The 23,574-nt window shown below is 48.7% G+C and overlaps 1 protein-coding gene across 2 annotated transcripts in view; it reads left to right on the plus strand.

Moving 5' to 3' along the window:
* Positions 1–23,574, plus strand: part of ARHGEF18 (Rho/Rac guanine nucleotide exchange factor 18) — an 83,182-nt gene that overhangs the window by 26,437 nt on the left and 33,171 nt on the right. The window contains exon 1 of one of the 2 annotated variants that reach the window (XM_028528747.2): positions 640–780. The exons of the other annotated variant lie outside the window; for it this stretch is intronic. The gene's annotated coding sequence lies outside the window, so the exon portion shown is untranslated. Of the gene's footprint in view, positions 1–639; positions 781–23,574 lie in introns of those variants that run through there. 2 annotated transcript variants of the gene reach the window in all.

Below are 23,574 nucleotides of genomic sequence, written 5' to 3' on the forward strand. Positions count from 1 at the left end.
TGTCTGGTGGCTCCCAGGTGCCGTTGTGTGGTGCTTTGGGGATATTTCTCATGTTTTTGAGATTGTGAATGTTGGATTTGGGGATCTGACAGACCTAGGTGGGTGTCTGAACAGTTTTCTGGTGACTGAAATCATGTTTGGGGAATGATGGCACCTGCCTGAGTGTCTGGCATGTGTTTGGGGGTACCTATGTTGGGTTGTCTGGGACCCCTTGAGAGGTCCCAGACTTTTAGTCAGTTATGCTTGTAGTCAACACCGCCCGTCTTTGGAGGTGACAAATCTGTTCTCTCCATTTCTTGAACCCGCCCCTCTCTGACTTCTTGCCTTCAACACCACCAATGTCCCCAGGAGCCCGCTGACAGTCCAGACACCTGATTCTCCCCGGAGCCCCACTGTCCTCCCACCCGGACTCCTGCCCCGCAGATCACTCCGCCCGCCGGGGACCCCCGCCTCGCTAACCGGCCCACCAAGGGTCTCCCGCAACCCCCTAGCAAGTACCCTGCCCAGTAGTCCCCATGTGCGCACGCGCAGAACGGACGCCCCCACCCCGCTTCCCCAAGAGCAGCCTGAAGCAAAATTCGACCACCAGGCCCCGCCTCCAGGGCCCGCCCTCGGGGAGGGGCCGCGCCTGCGCGACTAGCCCGCGCGGCCTCCCGCTTCCGGCTTCACGCGGCTGCGGCCGAGGATCCGCCGAAGTGGGCGGTGGCGGTGGCGGTGGCGGTGGCGGCGGCGAGACTGGCGGAGCCGCAGCCGCGAGCAGCCAGCGAGGGCCGAGCCAAGGTGAGGGCGGAGGGCGGATCCGAGGAGCGCGGTGCTCGGGAGGGAGGTCTCGGGCGGTGCGACGGCGTCGTCGGGCCCCAGGGCGGCCTGAGCGTTAGGCTGGGCCCGGTGGGCTCCCCTAAACCGGCGGGCGGTTCTGTGTCTGGCGAACGCACAGATGCACGGATGCAGGCGATGCCTGCTGTCCCCCCGATTCCCCGCGGCCCAGCCCTCGACCGTGCACTTCCCCTCGCCCGGGAGGTAAAGGTCATCGGACTCCAAGTTCAGGTGCACCTGGGGAAGAACCAGGGGCGTGGTGGTAACCGTACAATGACCAGCGCCGTGGTACTTAAGCCCTCGGAGGAGAACTCACTTCTCGGAGCAAGGTAGCAAACCCCGGAGCGCTGGGGTACTTTGGGTCCTCGCTCCAGCGTCTAGCGGAAGAATTTGGACGGTACGGGGCAGCTTCCCTGGCACGGTTTGTTGTAGCTCTTTTCCACCTGTTGCTCTGTTGCGATCAAAGCGATAGAAGAGATTACTGGCCCAGAGGGTAAACGTTTTCCTGAAGTTTCACCCCTGAAGTGAAGAGCCCGACTTTTCCCCTGTGCCTCGCTGGGGGAGCGTGGAGCTCCAGCCGGGAGGTTAAAGGGCCCTCCTATTCTGGCTGGCTAGGGAAAGGACAGGACAGTGCGAACAGTCCCAGGCCAAGGCGATTTGGGGATGGTTTTGCGCGTATTCGGGTTAGTAATTAATCCTGGAGCTATATGGAGAAGTGTGGAGAAGTGTGGAGAGTTCAGGCTTCAGTGTCAAATCAGCTGGGTTCTCGTCCTAGTTTCCACCACATATTAGCCATGTAACCTCGCTAAACCTCAATCTCCCCATCTTTGGACGGGGAGTAAGGATTGGTGGGGGATTTGATGAGATTACGTATGTAAGGTGCATAGCCAAGTGCCTGGCAGATGGTGAGTGCGGAGTAAGTGTCGCGTATTTTGTGCATATGCTCATGCTCAGTATCTTTAGGTTGTATTTTTGAGTTGAGATCCTAGGTAACAAAGAGTCTGGAAAATTCGAGCATCTCGGTTGTTGTTTGGACTGAATCAGAGTTTACACTTTATCTAAAGAGTCAAGTCCTCTTGAGAAAAAAAGTTATTTTAAAGCAACATAACATACAGCCAGAAGGCGTAATACATTTAGTTCTTGTAAACATACTTTGTTTTACTTTCCATCAGCTTTTCACTTTTAAGTGGCATTGGTGAGAGAAATGGAAAGGTGATTCTGCGGTTCCCTTCTCTCTCTCCCTCTCTTTTTTTTAAGTTGACTTGAGAATGCCCCCATTTTGAAAGCTGCAGTGGCACCTACTTTGTTTCTGACATAAGCTGGGGGTATAATTTTCATTTTTGTCACATAATAGCAATTACCATTTCCTTTGTCACCAGCCACTGGGACCAGGGCTGTGTTTACCAGTTGTGCTTCCCTGGGTGTTTACCCTCCACATGTTTAGCATATTTCTGATCCTTAAATCAAAGTCTCCTTCATTCTTCCTCACTCGGCTTGGGGCCTGTTTCTGTTTCTTCAAATTCCATCTGACTTTTAAAACATGTTCATTAAATTATTTATTTAAAGCCCAAAGAGCCTCAGTAAGTTAAAGCAATTATTGTTTCTATTTGTTTTATGCTACTTTCCCCCTGAAAGTAGTGAAGAGCTGCTACGTTTTACAAACCCTCTCCAGGTGCAAAATAATTGCAGCCACAGCTCCGGAGCTGCCTGTAGGACATTTTTGGAGCTGGAATGTGGCTGGTGGGGGAGGGACAAACCAATTAAAATAGTGTCCTCCCGACATCTCAATGAAGGGACCCATGGAGCTCTGCTCATTTTTTTGTTGTTAAAATGTCTGTGAGTGTAAACAGTTCAACTTGCTTGCTTCTCTGCTTTTGTTCTTAGATAAGTTAATAGTTTCTGAGGATAGTGTTGCAATTAGTTATGTTCAAAGTAGCAAATAACCACACGGATTCACAGCATCTCTTGAAAAACTATCCTAAAGGTTTAAGTGTATACATTTAATACATTGTAGGTATATTATGTTTTAAAAGTCACCTTTTTTCAATATAACAGCTTTATTCAGATATAATTCACATACCATATAATTCGTACTTCTAAAGTGTGAATTAAGGTTGTCAGTACATTCAGAGAGTTATGCAACAGTCACCACCACCTAATTCCAGAACATGTTACCAGTTGGTAGTTCTTAGGAGTGGGTGTCAGGAGGCGAGAAAGGCAAAAGAGAGAGGTAGTCCAGGCAGGTGCCCCTCCATGGCAGCGTGGGGTAGAGGGAGGGAAGGACCTCCCGTGAGTGACTTCACTGGAATCGGGCAGGATCCTGCACACCAGGACAGCTGTGTGCTGTGTGTGGGTAACTCTTGGCCAAGATTCATTCGCAAAGCAAAAATGAATTTAGAAAGAAAAGTAGATCCACAGTAGGGGTTAGGGCACCACCTTACCAAGTGAAGTGAACAGTGACTGGGCAGACACAATGTCGAGCAGAATGCTCAGTGGCGGCGGGCATCCCGAGCTGGAAGGGAGTCAGCTCTGTGGCATTCATGATGCTGGAATGCGGTGATCGATGACGAGTCCTTGTGACCCTTTGTGGTGTCTGCCTAGGGGCTCCTAAATGAAAGAATTTAAAGAGCGCTGGGAAGATGGAGAGACACTGAGACCCTCAACACTGTTGATGGGACTGTAGAATGGTGCAGCCACTTTGAAAAGCTATCAGGCAGTTCTTCAAAAGGTTCAACACGGGATTCCCATAAGATCCATCAGTTTCCACTCCTATGTGCATGCCTAAGAGAAATGAGAACACAAGTCCTCCACACAAAAGCTGGCACACACATGTTCATGGGGGCACTGTTCCCAATGGCCAAAAGATAGAAGCAGCCCAGACGACCATAGCTGATGAGTGGAAAAATAAAATACAGTCTATCCACACAATGGAATTGTTCTCCCACAAAAAGAAATGAAGTTCTGATAGAGGCTCCAGCATGGGCAAGCCTTGAACACATCATGCTAAGCGAAAGACGCTAGACACAAAAGGCCACATACTGTGAAATATCAAGAACAGGAAAATCCATAGAGACAAAAAGTGGGTTAGTGGTTGCTGGGGCTAGAGGGAGGAGGTGGGGAGTGACAGCTAAAGGGAAGGTGTGGGGTTTCTTTGGGGGTGTTAAAAATGTTGTAAAACTGGTTGTGATGGATGTACTATCCATCAATTGTGCACTTTAAAAGGGTGGATTATAAGCTGGCCTGTGTGGCTCAGTTGGTTGGAGCATCATCCTGTAAACCAAAAGATTGCAGGTTCAATCCCCAGTCAAGGCACTTGCAGGAGGGGAGGCAACCAATCTCAATCTCTCTCTCTCTCTCTCTCTCTCAACCCCCCTTCCCCCCCGCCTCCTTTCCTCTCCTCTCCCCTTCCTCTCTCTCTAAAAGCAATAAAAAGAAGTCCTCAGGTAAGGATAAAGAAGGGAGTGGGTGAAGGGTGAATTGTGTAGGGTGTGGATTTTATCTCAGTAAAGCTGTTAAATAAGAGGGGGCATAAGAACTAGAGCTCTGTTAAAGTGGCTGTGGGCGTGGGACAGAACTATAAGAAGGGGTCTGAGACCAGGAACTGAGAGACTGAGGGACAAAGATCAGAGAGCCCTGAAGGAAAGGGGACAGTGTGCCAGCATCAGTGGTGTGCAGCTGGGTTATTGATGTGGGTAGATTCTTATTTTCCTGAAGCTGAGTATACACTAGGGTTTCTGCCATGTGGCAGATGGTCACAAAGTCCTCTGTGCTGTCCGTTATAACAGGGATTGAGACAGAGATGTGGGTCAGGGTTTCGTCGTGGTACATAGCCCTGGCATGGGCAGGAAGCCCTCTTTCTTCTGAAGGGCGGTGGCTAGGCCAGGCCTTAGCAGCTGTTGGCACAGGGGGCACAGCATTTGCAGAGGCTCAGGGTCAGGAAGCATGCTGTTGATCAGGTAGGGCTGGCATGGACATTTCATAGGCTGGGGTTACTGTGCAGGACTTCATGGCTGCTTCCATTGGCGGGTGAAGGGTGGCTTGGAAAGGGCAGGGCTGGATATAGGGAGGCCTGTTGGGGGACGATGTGGGCCTGAACAGTGTGGAAAGAGGTCAGACTTGCACTCTGTTCACAGACAGATGTGTCAGAGGTAGATGTGTGGGAGTGTGTGTAGGTGACTGGGCGGATGACAGGCCCTGAGGCCATCATCAGCTAGTGGAGCTCTTCCTTACACAGTGTAGGTCCGTGCAGCGAGTAGGTGTCCAGTTCAGACTCCTCTCAAGTTTATCTTGCATTGGAGGCGGGGAAAACTGTTACCTGCCCTCAGATCAGATCTTTTCCACTCTCTTTACCCCATCCCATGGTTTTTCAGGGTTCAAGAACAGTGAAGAGGAGCCCTTCATAGGCCTTCAAGGACCCTAGGGTGGTAGCATTTTGCGATGGAGTAGGGACAGAACAAAGGCTATGAACAAGGTTTAGAAAGCAGTCACTACCTGCTACAGGTTGGGGGCAGAGGGAGGAAGGAGAGAGGCAGAGAACCTGGGGGCTAAGTAACACAGAACCCACCAGAAATGAAAACCAAATCCTTCTGACAGTAGAACAGTGATCTGCCTAATGCGTTTTGTAACCACAGACAAAGCCTCAGGAGTCTGCCTCCTGTGAGCCGGGGGCGGTCTGCAGCCCCTTCAGTTCTGGGGCGTTTTGGTTCGTTCCCAGCAGGTGTCCCACCCGTCTCCCCCCACAGCATGTGTTCTGCATGAAGAGTCTTTGCTTCCCAGACGGAAGGGCGTCTGCTCTGTAATTTGTAGTTGCAGAGCAGGTGTTCTGTCCTCTGTTCTATAATTTGTAGTTGGCCTCTCCCACCACACTGACCTAGTGAACATCATAACCAGTACGGCTGGCAGAGTAACAGTGTCCCAGAGACACCTGTACCCTAGCCACTGAGAACTTTGAATACGTGACCTTACAGGGCAGGTGTGACCTTACTTTGAAGTTCTGATTATAGGAAGGATCTGGAGGTATGGATATTCTTCCTGGATTATCCAAGTGGACCCAGTGTCATCACAAGGGTCCTTTTGAGAGGGAGGCAGGAGGGCCCAGGTCTGAGAAGGAGATGGGAGGATGCAGGCAGAATCAGAGAGAGAGAGGTGAGAAGATGTTACACCGCTCTGGCTGGTGTGGCTCAGTGGACTGAGCGCTGGCCTGTGAACCGAAAAGTCACCAGTTCCATTGCTGGTTCCATTGCTGGTCAGGGCACATGCCTGGGCTGTGGGCCAGGTCCCTGGTTAGGAGTGTGCGAGATGTTTCTCTCCTTCTCTTTTTCCAGCCCTTACCCCCTCTCTAAAGAATAAATACATAAAATATTTTGTTAAGATTTTATGTATTTATTTTTAGAGAGGGAAGGGAGGGAGAGAGAAACATCAATGTGCGGTTGCTGGGGGGTCATGGCCTGCAACCCAGGCATGTACCCTGACTGAGAATCGAACCTGCAACACTTTGGTTCGCAGCCCATGCTCAATCCACTGAGCTATGTCAGCCAGGGCTAAATACATAAAATCTTTTAAAAGAGAAAAGAAAAGATGCTATGCTGCTTGCTTTGAAGGTGGATGAAGGGGCCATGGCTGCTTACACACACACACACACACACACACACACACACACAGCCACAGCCACACGAACACAAAGGTGGTTGCAGAGCGCTCAGGTCATCGGAGATGCTCCTTCCGCCCTCTAGTCCTCGGTTTCCATCTGTAACATTGGAGGCATAGCCGCAGGTTGTCACTGCACACTGAGCGCTTGCTCCGCAGTGTGCGGGTGTGTTCGTTCATTCGTTCGTTCATCAGCAGATCATCGCTGGCGCCTGCTGTGCACCAGGTGCAAGGGCTGCAGCAGTGAACGCAGCTTAGCCCTTTTTTCTATTTCAAAAACATAACTTTAGTAATGAAGTGCAAAATCAATATATAAGTGAAAATAATTTTTTTAAATGAAATGTAACCATAAGTGGCCTGTTCCAGAAATTTGAGGAACACTTGTAGTCACATCCTGTAAATTACTGCTTTTAAAAAGGTTGTGATTAGCCCCACCTGGCTATTATCAGGAAGCTAAAACTTTCCTTTTGGGTTTGTCACTCTTCTAGAATGTTCCAAAAGCTCTAAAGGGGAAGGCCCTGCACCTTTCCTGTTTGCTGGGGAGAGCTCTGCTGTCGGTAGGGTTGGCCACTCTTGGTTTTTAAACTGGGGCATTGTAATCCACACACCATAACACTCACCTATGTGAAGTGTACAATTCAGCGGTTTTAAAAAATGTATTCACAGGTGTGTGCAACTGTTACCACTGTCTGATTCCAGAACATTCTCATCACCCCAAAAGGAAGTCCCATACCCATTAGCAGTCACTTCTCACCTCCCTGTCCCCAAGCCTCTGGCAACCACATGTCTACTTCTTATCTGTGTAGATTTGCCAATTCTCAACAAATGCCTATGAATTCTCTAGTATGTGGCCTTCTGTCTTCTTTTACTAATGTTTCCAGGGCTCATGCGCATGATACCCTGAATCTAGCCATTAAAAACTCCATAACAACGTGCCCGCTCAAGGAAAAGTGATGCAGGGTGTGTTGGAGGTGGGCCGTGTCCTGTTGAATCAGTGGACCTGCCTCAGGGACTGTTGATGATTTTCTGGCCCTGACTGCTTGCTGGAGGGGTGTCTTGGCCCCCCACTGGTGCTGCCCCAGGGGGGCTGCATGGGTGGGACAGCTGGTCTACAGTCACAGCCAGCAGAGGCAGGGAAGGTGAAACACCAAAGCCTTCCTCCTGGGAAAACTGGCCGCACCCTGGGCATCTTTGTCCCTGGAGTTTTGTAACTGGGGTTGCTCTCCGTTAGTGGGAATGCTCACCTTCTAGACAGGCCCAGAGACATATCTTGTTGTGACTGTGATCACAGCAAAACCAGTCCTTTCCACAGTAACCCTGCAAGTGCTCCCTCACCTGATGGCACCCACAGCTTGGCCAAAGAATACCCATGTACACCAGTGATGACGGGCTGGTGCTTTCTGTTCTATTTTATTTTGTGAGACTCCATTTTCCCAGCTCACTAATGGATCACAGCCCACAGTGGCAACACATGGCCTCAGTGTCCCAGCTCATCACACGGGGAGAAACATGGACAAAAATAACCACTGGCAGCACAATTAAGAGCTTTGATCCCTGACTGGTGTGGCTCAGTGGATTGAGTGTTGGCCTGTGAACCAAAGGGTCGCTAGTTCAGTTCCCAGTCAGGTCGCATGCCTGGGTTTCGGGCCAGGTCCCCAGTAGGGGGCATGCGAGAGGCAACCACACATTGATGTTTCTCTCCCTCTCTTCTTCCCTTCCCCTCTCTAAAAATAAATAAATAAAATCTTTTAAAAAGAAAAGAAAAAGCTTTGACTGTTGAGGACCTGCGTCTGTTTCTTAGGACTACTGTAACAAATTACTACAAACGGGTCGCTAACAATCACAGAAATGTGTTCTGGCACAGTTCTAGATGCTAGAAGTCCCAGATCTAGGTGTCTGCAGGGCTGCAGTCCCTGGGGAGGCTCTCGGGGAGAACCCTTCCTTGCCTCTCCCAGCTTCTAGAAGGTGGCCCTGGGGCGTTCTTGAGCTGCGGCTTCATCTCTACTCTCTGCCCCCATATTCACTTGGCCTTCTCCTCTGTGCTTTGTGTCTGTCTCCTGTCTGTCTCTCTGGGTCCAAATCTCTTTCTCTTTTCTCTTATAAACACAACAGTTACTGCATCTGGGGCCCATCTTGAGATCCTTAGTTACTTCTGCAAAGACCCCAGTTCCAAATAAGGCCACGTTCTGAGGTTCTGGGTGGGCAGGACTTTTGGGGAAGTCCTACTCAACCTATCACAGGAATCTTTTATTTCTGGTTACTTGTAAATGAGAACAAGTTTTCAAGTAACTGGTACTCATTTCTTAGATTCTTTTCAACATGTAGTTATTTTTAGATATTTTAAAGTTAAAATAAACGTTGAACTTGGGCTCTTGAAATGTTGAACTCTTGGGAACCTGCTAAGTGAAGAGAGGAAAGGGGAGATCTTAAGAACTAGCTTCTTTGAAAAGCTTCTAAATTTAAATCCCCATGAATATAATTTGCTGTAAAACAGAGTCAGGTGATGCTTAGTGACAGGGACACATTCTGAGAAATGTGTCACTAGGCTGTGTTGTCCTTATGTGGACATTGCAGATGGTGCCCACACCAGCCCAACTGGCACGGCCCACTGCTCTGAGGCTGCAGCCAGTACTACACCTACTGTGTCGAATAGAGGAGGTAGAGTGGAAGTGCAGGGAAGGACCTCACAGGGGTCCGCCTGCAGAGGGCACTTACCACAACTGGAGCTGGCAGGATGAGGAGTAGTTCTGAGTGAGTCGGTGAGTGAGGTGGGTGGTGTGAAGGCCCAGGACAGTGGTACACACTGCTGAGACTTTGTGGACACTGCACACTCAGGCTGCACCACACTTACGACACAGCCCGAGATTACATGGAGCACAGGAGAAAGTGATGCCATCAGGAGGTACGGTAAACATGAGATGTAGGAGGCTGCTGCCGGGGCCAAAGGCTGCTTTTATTCATGAGTAAAAAAGGTGCACTTCAGAGTAACAGCAGAAGGTGTAGTACAGAAATGTGAAAACTGCAGACACAGTCATGTGTCATCACCGTCAAGTGTTGTTACCTGTGCGTGGTGGCATGTGCGCACTTCCTGCAGCCGGCAGCGCAGTGGGCCTGTTTACGCCAGCATCAGACATGGGAGTTGTGCACTGCGATGGGACATTACAATGGCCACAGTGCCACCAGGGGTTGGGCATTTTTCAGTTCTGTCACACTTTCATGGGACCACAGCCATGTGCTTGGTCCGTTGCTAACTGATGCGTGTGCAGGTGGCTGTATAAAAAGGTGCTCCTCAGGTGTTTGGCTGTTTGCCTGGACTCTGCATTACAGAGCATATTCCACCCCAGGCATTAAAATGCCACTTCCACCAAATACAACAGTTTCGTGCATTTAAATCTTAGGAGGAAAAATAATGTTCCACCTGCCTAGCCCTGCACCTATAAGCACGTGACATTGTTTTCTTCCTGACCTTGAGATGTGAGATGTAAAATATACTCAAGCTCACACCATTGCAGTTCTAAAAGGAATGCTAATGAAGGTCTTTGCAAGGTTCTGGAATTTTCCTGATGTAAGAGCTGGTGGCCGACCTACTTTAACAGTTACAGCCAGCATCCTTTGGATTGTAGGGATCATGAGATACTCGAAAACCAACCTCCTGCCTGTTTGCTACCAGCACAGGGTGTCTCAGACCTCTGGAATTCAGTTGTGACTTCACCAAAATCACTCTTGCGTTGCCTCCTGCATGTCAGGGATTAAAAATGGGAGTTTTCTGTGAGCCCAGCAGGCTGCATTTTGATGATTGGGAATAGTTCCCCCTTCTAGAACAAACCAATTAGATACACTTGAGCAGGGGCCTACAGACTTTTCTCTAATGAGCCAGCAGTAAGTATTTGAGATTTTGCCGACCACAGTCCATCACAGCTACCCAACTGGAAAAAGCAGCCACAGACCACATGGAAACAAGTGGACCTGGCTAAGTCCCATAAAACTTTATTTACAAAACAGGTGGCTGGTTGGAGGGCCCAGTTTGCCAGCCCCTATAGAAGACCCATTCCCTAGCTGGTGTGGCTCAGTGGATTGAGTGCTGGCCTGAGAACCAAAGGGCTGCTGGTTCAATTCCCAGTCAGGGCACAAGCCTAGATTGTAGGCCAGGTCCCCAGTGGGGGGCACATGAGAGGCAGCTACACATCAATGTTTCTCTCTCCCTCCCTTCCTCTCTCTAAAAATAAATAAATAAATAAATAAATAAATCATCTGTTTTTTAAAAAGACCCATGATTATTACCATTCTTTCTCTAGGGCATGATCCTGACCTGGTCAACTTGGTGATGAACACAGGCAGAGGGGACAGTGGTCAGTCTGCACTGCGAACTCACTGTGGAGGGCCTTTTCTAAGCCTCACAGACTCTGACACTGTTTCAGCTGTCTTTTTACAGAGATGCAGCGCCCTTGAACAATTCCCCAGGCCATTGGGAGCAAACAGGTTTTTTTTCTGGCATTGCCCATGAACGTTTTTCTTTCCTGCCTTCTGCCTTTAACAGAATGCTTTTTATCTGCTGAAAGAGAAACCCACTGGCCTCTGTCTAGTGTTTGATTTCCTCTGCCCTCTTTACAGCACCTCTGCTAACATTTGTTCTTTATTTCCCACATCATAGTTTTTCTAAAAAAAGTAAGAAGGCCAATTGGGGTTTTTTGGAAGATTTCAAATGGATCGTAACCACAGCTATGTTAGTCTGTTAAAAATAATTTCTTTTCATTACAGCTTTTCGGCCATGTCATTTTGGTTTCTGTACAGTCAATTGAATTAACATAATTATGTGTAAATGCCTGAGAGGAAAGTCGACTGCCCTTCCTGCCAAGGCCGCAGCAGCAAGGTGGGGCAAAGAATGTTTTGCTGGTGCCCCTGCAGTTCAGCACTTGGCCTTGTACCCAGAGTCATGAGAAATACTCATGAGGCAAATGCTTTTTCTGGGTCTGAACTACCTATGCTCGATGTTGAAGGTGTGTCCTTCCTGACACCAGAAAATAGTGTGAAATCGAGCAAGGACCCAGCGGTGACCTTTAGGGAATCCTGGATAGGGCAAGGGCGGGCGTCTCCTCCTGGCTCCTGATCTTTCCCGTGTTCTTTTTCAGATGTGTTCATAAGGAAGCAGAACACTTAGCCCCTTTTTAAAAATTTGTTTCATTTATTGATTTTTGAGAGAGAGAGAAACTTTGATTTGTTTTTCCACTTATTTGTGCATTCATTGTTTGCTTCCTGTATGTGTGTTGACCAGGGAGATCAAACCTACAACTTTGGCATATTTGTACAACAGTCTAACCACTGACCTACCTGGCCAGGTTGCCTCTCACATGTCTCCCAACTGGGGATCAAACCTGCAACCAGGAATCAAACCAGTGACCTTTCAGTTCACGGGCTAATGTTCAATTCACTGAGCCAGACTTTTTTTTTCTCACTCAAAAACATTTTTTGTTGCTTTTAGAGAGAGAGAGGAAGACAGAGATTTCTTTATGCGAGAGAAAAGCATCAATCAGTTGCTTCCCATACATGCATGGACTGGGGATCGAACCCACAACTCTTGGGTTATAGGATGATGCTTCAACCAACTGAGCCACACTGGCCAGGGCAGCTTCTCTTTTTTGCACATTGCTATGCATCACCTTCTGGTCTTGAGGTCACACTTCTGTCCTCCTGTCTGGATTTGCCCCATTTCAGCCTCTCGCTGAAAGACTGTTTTCCACTGGTGGCTGAGGTCATTCTGGAGAAGTGATTCTTCCTAGGTCACCCTTGGTGAAAAGTTCCAAGGACACCTCTGTACAGCCCTTAGTGTGGTCGTTAAACTTGTTCATCAGAATGATTCAAAACACCAAATGGAGTGCTTTTGGTTCCCATGTTTTCCATTAACCATGCTTTTGAATTGCTCAGGCGTTTTGGGGATGTAAGTGCTAAGATGCAGAAACAAGGAACTTCCAGGTCACTTACAGCCCTGTGGAGTTTCCCGTGTGTTGGAACCAATCTCTTGATGAAGCTACTGGGTCCTGTCACTCATGACAGTTGTCAGTAGAAAAAATGGAAAGAAGTTCTTAATGCCACTTTGCCACTTCTGTAATGGAGAATGTCCTGTTTGAGGGAAAGTCTCCATCCACCATGGTAGAAAAGCAGCCACTCTGAAGTTCAAGTCTCCTGCAGCACTAGTTGCATCTTTTTTAAAAAACCATTTGAACCATTTTTAAGTGTCTAGTTCAGTGGCGTTGAGTACATTCACATCACTGTGCATCCATCTCTGGAACTTCCTCGTCTTCCCCAGGTGGAAACTCTGTCTGCATGAAACAAACACTCACTCCCCAGCCCCCAGCACCCATCTATTTCCTATGTTTATGAATCTGACTCCTCTAGGAACCTTTTATGAGTAGAACCACATGGCGTCTGTCCCTTTGTGACTGGTGTGTTTCACTGAGCATGATATCCTCAAGTCGTAGCAGGTGTCAGACTGTCCTTTCTTTTTAGGGCTGAATCCTGTTCCATTGACACACTACATTGGGTGTACCTATTCATTCTTCCACGGACACCTCAGTGGTTTCCACTTCTGGGCTATTGTAACGCTGCTTGAACATGGGTGTGCTGATACCTGTTCAGTTCTCCTCAGCAGTGGGGTTCCTGGGGCATGGGGTGACTCTGTGTTTGCCTCTGAGGAGCCAACAGACTTTTCCACTGCAGCCATACTGTTTTACAGTTCCACCAGCAACGCACAAGGATTCCAGTTTCTCTGCATCCTCATTAGCACTTGTTATTTGCCATTTTTAAAAGTTATATCGCCCTAATGGCGTGAAGTGGGACCTCATTGGGGTTTTGATGGCATTTCCCTAATGGTTTGTAATGTTGAGCATCTTTTTACAAGCTTATGGCCATTTGTATGTTTTCTTTGGAGAAATGCCTGTTCAAACCCTTTGGCCATTTTCGAATTGGATTGTTATTGTATATGTGTGTGTGTGTGTGTGTGTGTGTTTATCTTTAAGTTCAAATTGTAAGAGTTCTCTACACTAATTGCATCTGACATGGTAGGACCTGGCAAGAACTTAAAAGCAAATCCCAGATACAACCTCCAGGCATACCACAGGAAGCAGGCATCTGGTAAGTGTGGTCCCAGGCCTAGGAAGGAAGCAGAATTGGCACAGTGAAGTCTCCCAACTAGAGACCAGCCTACTTGCTGTCATCCTCCTAAGAGGCAGCTGCATGACCTTTACAACCAGCATGAAGCATGAGCCACATGCTTCACAGCATGAACCACACCTGGCTGGTGTGGCTCAGTGAATTGAGTGTCTGCCTGCAAACCAAAGGGTCATGGGTTTGATTCCCAGTCAGGGCACATGCCTGGGTTGCAGGCCAGGTCCCCAGTAGGGAACACTCAAGAGGTAACCACATATTGATGTTTCTCTCCCTCTATTTCTCTGTCCTGTCCCTCTCTCTGAAAATAAATAAATAAAATCTTTAAACCCAGCATGAATCACTAGGAAGAAATCATGTGACATCACCCTTGTTTCCTCTTCTGCAGGTAGTGAAATATCTAGTCCAGTAGATTAGGTAGACAGGCGGTGTGTGTAGAAGTGGGAAGCATCTAACTGGGTCCCCCATGATGTTCTTGGGGGCAAGAAGAGGAGCCCATAGAGATATTAAGATAATTCTGAGCCAGTCCTCCTTTAGCCAGGCTCACAACAGGTTGGGTAAAAGTTCCCCAGGGGTGTTGATTAGCGCACTAGGTCAACTTAGAGGTAGAGCCCAGGGTTCCATCTGCTGCTGTGCTCCGTCCTGACTGGCTGTGCACCTTGTAAGTTAGAAAGCCAAAGGTGTCGGAGGAAGTGTGCTTATCAAAGCTGGAGATGACCACTGGAGGGGTAGCCTTCCTCTCAGTATCATAGAATCAGGACCCCAAAATCTCAGGGACCGTAAGTACTGGTGATAGCCAACAAGGTGGACTTGAGTGTGACGTGTGTTTCCATTCCTGTGCCTGGGTCTGAGCCAGCATTTCCCTGCCTCAGCCCTGTGGACATTTGGGACCAGGTTATTCTCTGTAGCAGGGCTGTCCTATCATTATAGGCCACTGAGCAGCACAGTCAGTACCAGCAGCATTGCCCCAGTGGTAGCCATCAAAAATGTTTCCAAACTCTGCCAAATGTCCCCTGGGGGACAGAATCACCCCCAATTGAGAAGCACAGGTTTAAATAAGCAGCTACGTGTAAGTATAGGATAAAGAAATAGGACTGAATGACAACCTATGAGAAAGCAACTTAGAAATTTCAGTTGGTGATGATTATGATAAAAATAATAGTTTGAGCCAATGGCTGTGATACAACAGTCCTCCCTCTTACCTCCACTCTGCCCCTACCCCACCAAAAAAAGAATGCGGTTAGGCTGTTCTGATACCAAGACCAGTTGCAACAAGCAGGGACCCTCAGGACAGTTAACTCCACGTCTTATCCTGTTGTGGGTAGAAATGGGGTCCTTTCATGGCATTGTGAGGAAAGCATTTCTGGGGACCCAGGCACGGGAGGTTGAGGTGTTGTGGTAAGATTTATTGGGATAAAGATAGAAGGCTACCACCAGGTTCCCATTGTCTCATCTCTGCCAGTCCCACTGTGGGAAAAGTCCAGCCTTGTCTTCATCAGGCCCAGAAACAGGGCCAGCGTCCAGAAATTCTGCACCATTGGTTTAGTCCACGGCAAAGCTCAGTCCAGTTCAGCTTTTGTTCCTGCCCAGCTAGTGTAGTCTCTTCCCAGCTGCTCTCCGGTAGGTGCTGTGTCACTGCTGTGCCCAGGCTCACACTTGGAGCCTGTGGGTGGAGCCCGTGTGGTGCCAGGCCCTGCAGCTGAGAGGCCCACAGAGCTGCCCGGAGAGAGAAGGTGCCCGTGCACAGCAGGTGCACATCACCCAGCCAGAGAGAGTTTGTTAAGCCTGGGTTGTGTTATCTTAAGCTTGGGAAGAATCAGCTGCTCTTTCAAACTAACCTTTCAACTTCCCAATCCTTCGTGGGCTAGCACGGGGTCCTGCTCCTAACCAGTCCCTTTCCTAGATTTGCCAGGGTTCTGGGTCCCTCATCCAATCTGATCCTTTTCCTTTTGAGACAGACAGACCTTCATGGTTGCCATCATAGTTCCTGCTGTTCACATCTCCTAGTAGATTCCCCCCCTCCCCACCCTCCCGCCCCGTGCTGTGTTGGCTTCAGCTGCACATGCACCCAGCAGAGGCTTTCCCCTTTATCATTTGTTCCTTCCCCCTGCTTGAGGGCAGGGACATTAATCCCTTGGCTGGGCTTTGACACAGTCCCCTGGGGCATCTGAAGGTACAGCTTCCAGACTTAGTCAGGCTCATTGTCCGATTCAGCTCCCTAGTTTATTAGGCTTAATATCTGGCTCCCTTCACTCCTTCCCATTGTCAATACCCAGCTCCCTGCACCAACAGTGCCACTCAGTCTCAGGGCAGCTATGCAAAGCAGTCTCCCTGCCCCTGGAATGTCAGCCACTCCTTGTCTCCAGGTACCTGCTACATCCAAATTTCCATCCCGCATTTAGACCTGTCTCCTGAGCACCACACTCCCACATCCAGCTGCTGCCTGCCATCGGCGTGAATTCTCACAGATAGCTTAGGGGACTCAAATTGGAGGTGGAACTCTGCCGCCTTTCCACTCTCCCAGTCCAAGTTTGCCCTTCCAAGTTACCAGTGTAGGGTCCTCTGTCTCCCTACACCTACCTGCAGCCCCTTCCAGTCAGTTCCCATTGCAGCCACTGTCTCTCTCTCTCCTTAAAGTATGTGTGTATTTATTTATTTTTAGAGAGAGGGGAAGGGAGGGAGAAAGGGAGAGAAACATCAGTGGGAGAGAAAAACATTGATAGTTGCCTCTTGCACATACCCCAACAGGGGACCGAACCTGTAACCCAGACATGTTCACTTTTCGGGATAACACCCAACCAGCTGAGCTGCGCCAGCCAGGGCTGCAGCCACTGTTTCCAGAGACACATCTAACACCTGTGCATAAACCTTTCGTAGCTTCATTTCAAGGATACATTACTGTATAAACTCCAGGGGCCCCTAAAGACCCATAATGGAACCTTTATACATCAGAGGTTCCCTCCATCCTGCCCTGCGGTCCACTTCATTTCTCCTCATCTCTCCTCTGATATACCCTTGAGCAGGCACCTCCCAGACACCCTCTCCCTCCCCTCTCCCTTCCCTGGGAAATGCTCATCGAGCAGCCACCATTCACCAGGCACTGGGCCTGCAGTGAACAGCATGGAGATTCCCACCCATGTGCCATTTCCTCTCCAGGTAAACGTGAACTCGGTCCTTTTTATCTGTAGGTTCCATGTTCACAAATTTTCCTACTGCCTAAGACTTTTCCAACCCCAGAATCAAAAGCGTCAGAGCCTTCCGGGTCATTCACTGACGCGCATTGGATGGCAAAACACAGTATTGGAGTCGCTCAACAAGCCCAGTCCCAGATGGGCTAGAGCGCTGGGACATCTGCCTTTTCACTTCAGGTCCAGCTGTGAACAGGGTCCTTTCTGTGGTGTAGGCAGTGTCACGCCTCTCAGTGTTGTGTTTTTCATTGGTATTTCATTGTTGTAAGTGACGCTGAGAGAACACAGTGCTGAAGCTCCGCCTCACATTCCTGAGCACCGGAAGGCTAGGGGCACCTTAGGCAAAGACACGTGTATCACACAAGCTTCATTCTCCTCTCAGCTGCCCTGCTGTGGCCCTCATTCCAGCGTGACTGAGTCACAATGTCTGTTAAATGAGGCATCTTCCAGCCAGAACACAGGTGATCTGTGGATGGGTTGACAAAGCTGATAAGAGGCCTCCGTGGAACCTGCCCCCGGAGTTCTTTGGGGCGCAGGGGCTTGCTGTTTCACCAGGTCAGTGCTCCCAGCGCTGTGTGGCCTTAACTGCTGCCGAGAATGAGCATCAGCTCCTGCAGTGCACAGGTGGAGGGGTGCGTGCAGGGAAGTGCAGCCGAGGGATGGGGTGGGGGCTGGGGCCTCCCTGGGCAGGTGGGGACAGGCTGAGGGAGTAGTGATTGCAGGAGCCCCTGAGGCACATGTGAGGGACTGGGTGAGGCTGGGATGGCTGGCGCCACTGGTGGGGAGGGACAGCACAGCCCTGTCGGCCGGAGGCCAACACTATCTGCTGCGAAGGGCTCAAAATCAGTCAGTGAGCCTTGTGGGCCACTTCCCTCTCTGCCACATGCTTTTTCTTTTCTTTCTTTTTTTAAACAACCTTTTAAAAATGTAAGGCCTGTTCTTGGCTCACGGAGTTGCTGGCCCCTGGGCCACACTGTCTCATGCCCTCTTGGCAGCCACAGTAAAGCAGGGGTTCTGAGGGAGGTGGGCCCTGCGGGGCTTTGAGCAGGGAGAGGTCTCCTGGCTTGGTGTTAATGGTATCATTCTGGCAGCTGCTTGGGAGTGAGCAGTAGCACAGATAGGCAACACAAGTATCTACATTGTGCCAGGCACTGTTCTAGAATGTTCCCCATCCATCACAACCACCTGCTGGAGAGGGTGCTCCTACAGGCAGGAGAATGGAGGCAGGGGGCAGTCCGGTCACTGGCTCAGGACTTCGTGGGCTGGGGTTTGAACCCGAGGGAGTTTTTTTTGGTTTGACTGGTTTCTCATCTGCTTTCTAGGTTCCACACATAAGTGAAGTCATAGGGCGTTTGTCTTCCTCTGTCCAACTTGTTACACTTAGCTTTATATCCTCGGGGGCAATTGGCAAGACTTCCTATTCTTTATGGCTGAGTAGTGTTTCATTGTTATGTACCACCTCGTCTTTTTTAAAAAAGAACATACTTTATGGATTATGCTATTACAGTTGTCCCAATTTTCCCCCTTTTCCCCCTCCGCCCAGTACCCCTGTTCCCTCTGGCAATCCCTCCCTTAGTTCATGTCCATGGGTCATGCATGTAAATTCTTTGGCTTCTCCATTTCCTATACTATTCTTAACACCCCTCTACCTGTTCTACACCTACCAATTCCTACTTCCTAATCCCTGCGCCTTTTCCTCCATTCTCCCCTCTCACCTGATAACCCTCCAGATGATCTCCATATGTATGATTCTGTTCCTGTTCTGGTTGTTTGCTCAGTTTGTTTTTCAGATTCAATTGTTGATAGTTGTGAATTTATTGCCATTTTAGTGTTCATAGTTTTTAATCTTTTTCTTAAATAATTCGCTTTAACATTTCATAAAATAATGGCTTGGTGATGGTGAACTCCTTTAGCTTTACCTTGTCTGGGAAGAACCTTATCTGCCTTTCCATTGTAAGTGATAGCTTTGCTGGATAGAATAATACTGGTTGTAGGTCCTTGCTTTTCATTACTTGAAATACTTCTTGCCAGTCCCTTCTAGCTTGCAAAGTTTCTTTTGAGAAATCAGCTGACGATCTTATGGGAACGCCTTTGTAGGTAACTCTGCTTTTCTCTTGCTGCTTTTAAGATTCCTTCTTTATCTTTAACCTTTGGCATTTTAATTATGATGTGTCTTGGAGTGGGCCTCTTTGGGTCCAACTTGTTTGGGACTTTCTGTGCTTCCTGGACTTGTATGTCTATTTCATTTACCAAAGTAGGGAAGTTTTCTTTCATTTTTTCAATAAGTTTTCAGTTTCTTGCTCTTCCTCTTCTCCTTCCAGCACCCCTATGATTTGAATGTTCGTACATTTGAAGTTGTTCCTAGGCTCCTTACCCTGTCCTCATTATTTTGGATTCTTTTTTCTCCTTGCTGTTCTGATTGAATTTTTTTCCTGATGTTCCAAATCATTGATTTGATTCTTGGCTCCATCGCCTCCACTGTTGGTTCTCTGTAAATTTTTCTTTATTTAACTTAGTATAAGCTTTATTTCTGCCTGTGTCTTTTTCATGCTGTTGAAGTACCTAGTGAGTTCCTTGAGCATCCTGATAACCAGTGTTTTGAACTCTGCATCTGATAGATTGCTTGTGTCCATTTCATTTAGTTCTCTTTCTGGAGTTTTGTTCTGTTCTTTCATTTTGGCCATATTTCTTTGTCTCCTCATTTTGGTGTCTCCCTGTGTTTGTTTCTATGTATCAGGTAGAGCTGCTTTGACTCCTTGTCTTAGTAACATGGCCTGTTGTGGAGAATTGCACCCCTAAGTTGGATGAGGCAGAGCCCTGAGTGGGGCAACTTGTATGAACCAGGATGACGGAGTCTCAGATATGGTGCTGCAGCTCTGTGGCTCTGTGTGGGGGAGGGCTCAGAAAAGGGACAATGACCTCGGCCTGGCCTCTGGAGTTTTGTCTCAGAGGGAGCTGTCCCCAAGCACTCAACCTGATACCATACACTTTAATTTCTTCCCGTATGCCACTGGTGCCCTTCCAGCTACTGCCCCAGTGCTAAAGCCTAGAAGGAATGAGTCTGTATTAAGTCCTAAGTGAGTTGCGGACCCTTTAGGAGGAGATGCCTGAGAATAACACAATTTCTTCCACTGTCCCCAACCCATACTGGTTTTTACAGCCAGAAGTTATAGGGACTTATCTTCCTGGTGCTGGAATCCTGGGCTAGGTGGTCTGGTGTGGGGCTGGGATCCCTCACTCACAAGATAGCCTTCCTGATTTTTATCTACCATATGCGGGTGTGGGACCACCCATTCTGCTGCATCTCCCCCACTCCTGCCCAGCTGAGTGAATGTGACTTCTTTAATTCCTTGGTTGTCAAACTTCTATATAGCTCAATTTTCTGATGATTCCAGGTGATAGTTGTATTGTAGTTTAGTTGTAATTTTTGCTGTGGTTGTGGAAGGAGGTGAACAGTGTTTACCTATGCCTCCATCTTGACTGAAGTCCCCATTACCACCACTTCTTTATTCATTCATTCATCCATGGATGCCTGGGTTGCTTCCATATCATGGCTATTGTAAATAATGCTGCAGTGAACATGGGGTGCATATATCTTTTCGTATTCTTTGGATAAACGTCCAGGGATGGGTCATGTGGTAATTCTTTTCTTACTTTTATGAAGAACCTCTGTGCCCTTCCCCACAGCCACTGCACTCTGAACTGCTCGTGCCCCTTGTAGGTGGCTGCCCGAGGGGGGCTGAGCCCTGCCCAGGGCCACAGTTCAGGGATGCAGAGATCACTGACTGACTGAAAAAGGCCAGCAATTATTCTTAAAAGTTGTATGCCTTAAATACTTTATTTCACTTAAAGATGGTAAATGTATTTTTTTATTCACTAGTCTTTTGGTGTAACAGTCTTTACTTAGGGAATGAAAACCCCTGTCATCTTTTCTTGCCTTAAATCAGAATTATAATATTGACTGTGCTCTCTGACATCCATTGAATGAGAATTTAAAGAAACTAGAAGCCATCCGAATGCTGGATCCTTTTAGGTTTCTCTGATCACTTCCTCTAATTTTTTTTTTTGGCCTCTTACCTTCTCCTCCTTGGATGGCATTTTGTTTTGTTTGTTTTTAAGCAACTTGCTTGTACACCTTTTTAGAACACATGGCTTCATTGCATGAAACACACTCTTGCACTGGTGGGTCATGACTTTAGGTCACATTGTGTCATTGGAGACCATAATTATCACAGCAAGTACTGCTGGCGCACGCAGCTCTGGAAGCAAACAAAAGTGGCTCCAGTTAAGCAGAAGTTTACAGGCACTCAGCTGCAGCATGTCCTGTTTGCCATCATTTGCCTGTCCTGAGTTGTGCACATGTTTAGGGAAGCTTCAGCTGTCAGGGTGGACCTGTTAAATGGAAGTTGCTTTAGAATGTGTGGCTTACAAATGTGCTGTTCACCCAGGATGAACAGTAGAGAGCTCCTCCACAAACTCTGCTTTTACTAAATGCCATTCTTTGGACTCTCTGTCTTCAACCTACAACTGCTCCTTGGAGATATTGCAGGCTTGGTTCCAGGACCCACACAGCAAAGCAAATATTGCAGTTTAGCGAGTCACACACAGTTTGTGGTTTCCCAGTGCATGTAAAAGTTATGCTTACCTGGCCCTGGCTGGCTGGCTCAGTTGGTTGGAACATCATCCCATACACCAAAAAGCTGTGAGTTTGATTCCTGATTAGGGCACATAACCTAGGTTGGAGGTCCCATGTAGGGGAGGCAGCCAATCAGTGTTTCTCGCTCACATCGATGTTTCTCTCTCTCTTCCTTCCCCTCAGTCTAAAATCAGTAAACATATCCTTGGTGAGGACTTAAAAAAAACCTGATGGTCTTAATTGCTTTTAAAAAAAGTTATGTTTACATGTACTAGAGTCTGTTAAGTGTCCAATAACATTAAGTCTTAAAAAGCAATGTACATATCTTAGTTAAAAAATGTTTTGTTGCGGAAAATGCTCACTGTTTTCTGAGCCCTCAGCAATCTGCCGCTTTCTGCTGGCGGAGGCCCCGCCCTGATGCTGATGGACGCTCGGGGTCTTCGAAGTGCAGTGGGGCGAGGGCACCTGTCTTCTTGTCTCACTGCCCCTGTGTGCCACTGTGTCCAAACGTAGATCGCCCCCAGGCTTCCCCCGGTTGGTGCCACCCTGTCCCCAGAGGGGTTTTCAGCTGCTTTTAGGACTTCTGTAACCAGAGTTCCAGGGGCCCTATTCACAGTGAGAATTCCAGTGCCCTTCCTGCCTCTGCCCCACCTCCATGGAAGCAGTGCCCAGGGGCCCAAACCACAAGTCCCAGGCATCCTGGACTCTTCCATCTGCTCCATCTCTTTAGAATTTATTTACTTACTGATTTTAGAGAGAGGGGAATGGAGGGAGACAGAGAGGGAAGGAAACATCAACGCAAGACAGAAACATCGATCAGTTGCCTCCCGTGCGTGCTCCGACCAGGGACCACACCCACAACCTAGGCGCGTGACATGACTGGGAATTGAACCAGTGAAACTTTCACTTTGCAAGACAGCACCCAACCCACTATGCCACACTAGTCAGGGCATCTACCCCATCTTCAGCAGAGCGCCAAGCACCACTGATCCTGCCTCTGGATCCCATTCTGTCTTCTCACCCTCTGCCTGCATTAAGGACACAATCACCTGGCACTAAAACTGCCGAGCTGGTTCCCAGCCTCTGCCATCTCTCTGTCCTCATCTGATCATTCACCTGCACCACTACCAGACCTCCATGAAACACAGGTCTAATTGTATGTCTCCTTCACCTGAAATCTAGCCAGTGGCTCCCTGGTCAGGAAGCGAAAGTACCTTAGGGTGGCATGCTGTTAGCTCAGCCTGCTTTTTGATCTTCTCTCTGCCACCCAACTCCTGTGCTCTCTGCCCACCCCCCGCCTCTGCTTTACCCATTTTCTTTCAGTACACCATCATCCCCTGGTGTCACCTCTGCTGTGGCCCATTGCCCTCCTTTGGAATGATCTTCCTCTCTTTTCTCCTAAGGACCTCCTCCGTGAAAACCCCCTGCAGATAAGGCCGTGCCGTGACCCCCTTCCTCTGCAGAACGCTTTGCCTTCCTCCTTGGGCTGCTACCTGCTCCCACTGCTGGAAGCCCCATAGTTGTCTGCTACCAGCCACTTCCTCGGTCACCTGGCTTCTCGGGGCTGAGGATCCATTCAGATGCCATTATTCCTGCAGAGAGTTGTGTTTCTAGTTTTCTAAACAGATTTGTAAACTTTTCATTCCCATTTTGTGGGAAACAAAGCTCTTTCATAAGCTGTGACTGCCTGGCCAGTGCAAGGGTCAGCTGGAAGGAGCCAAGCCGCATTCCTCCACTCCTCAGTGCTTCAGGGCTTCCTCGTGTGCTGTAGCATTGCACCTAGGTCCAGGGGCATGTCTGCATTCTAGAAAACGCCAGTCTGTTTTTACAAGTTTGAGCGTGAGGGGCAGAGCTGAGGGAGCAAAGGGCTGGCAGCTTTCTGTGTCCAAAGACCCCTTACATTTATTTCCTCCTGTAGCCCCAAGAGCCCAGGAGCCAGACTCCACTCGCTGTTTGACTCAGACAACTGAGCAGTCTTGGGGCTGAGGAGTGGGCCCAGACTTCGGGGGAGTCATGGCAGGTGGCAGAGTCAAGATGCAAACTCCCGTTCCCCCAGCGCTGAGCCGTGTGTCTGGGAGAGAAGGGTTCATTCAGCAATGCGCCTGACTCCACAGCCGAGCCCTTGGG

The sequence above is a fragment of the Phyllostomus discolor genome, chromosome 13 (assembly GCF_004126475.2).
Source record: "Phyllostomus discolor isolate MPI-MPIP mPhyDis1 chromosome 13, mPhyDis1.pri.v3, whole genome shotgun sequence".
Lineage (NCBI taxonomy): Eukaryota > Metazoa > Chordata > Mammalia > Chiroptera > Phyllostomidae > Phyllostomus > Phyllostomus discolor.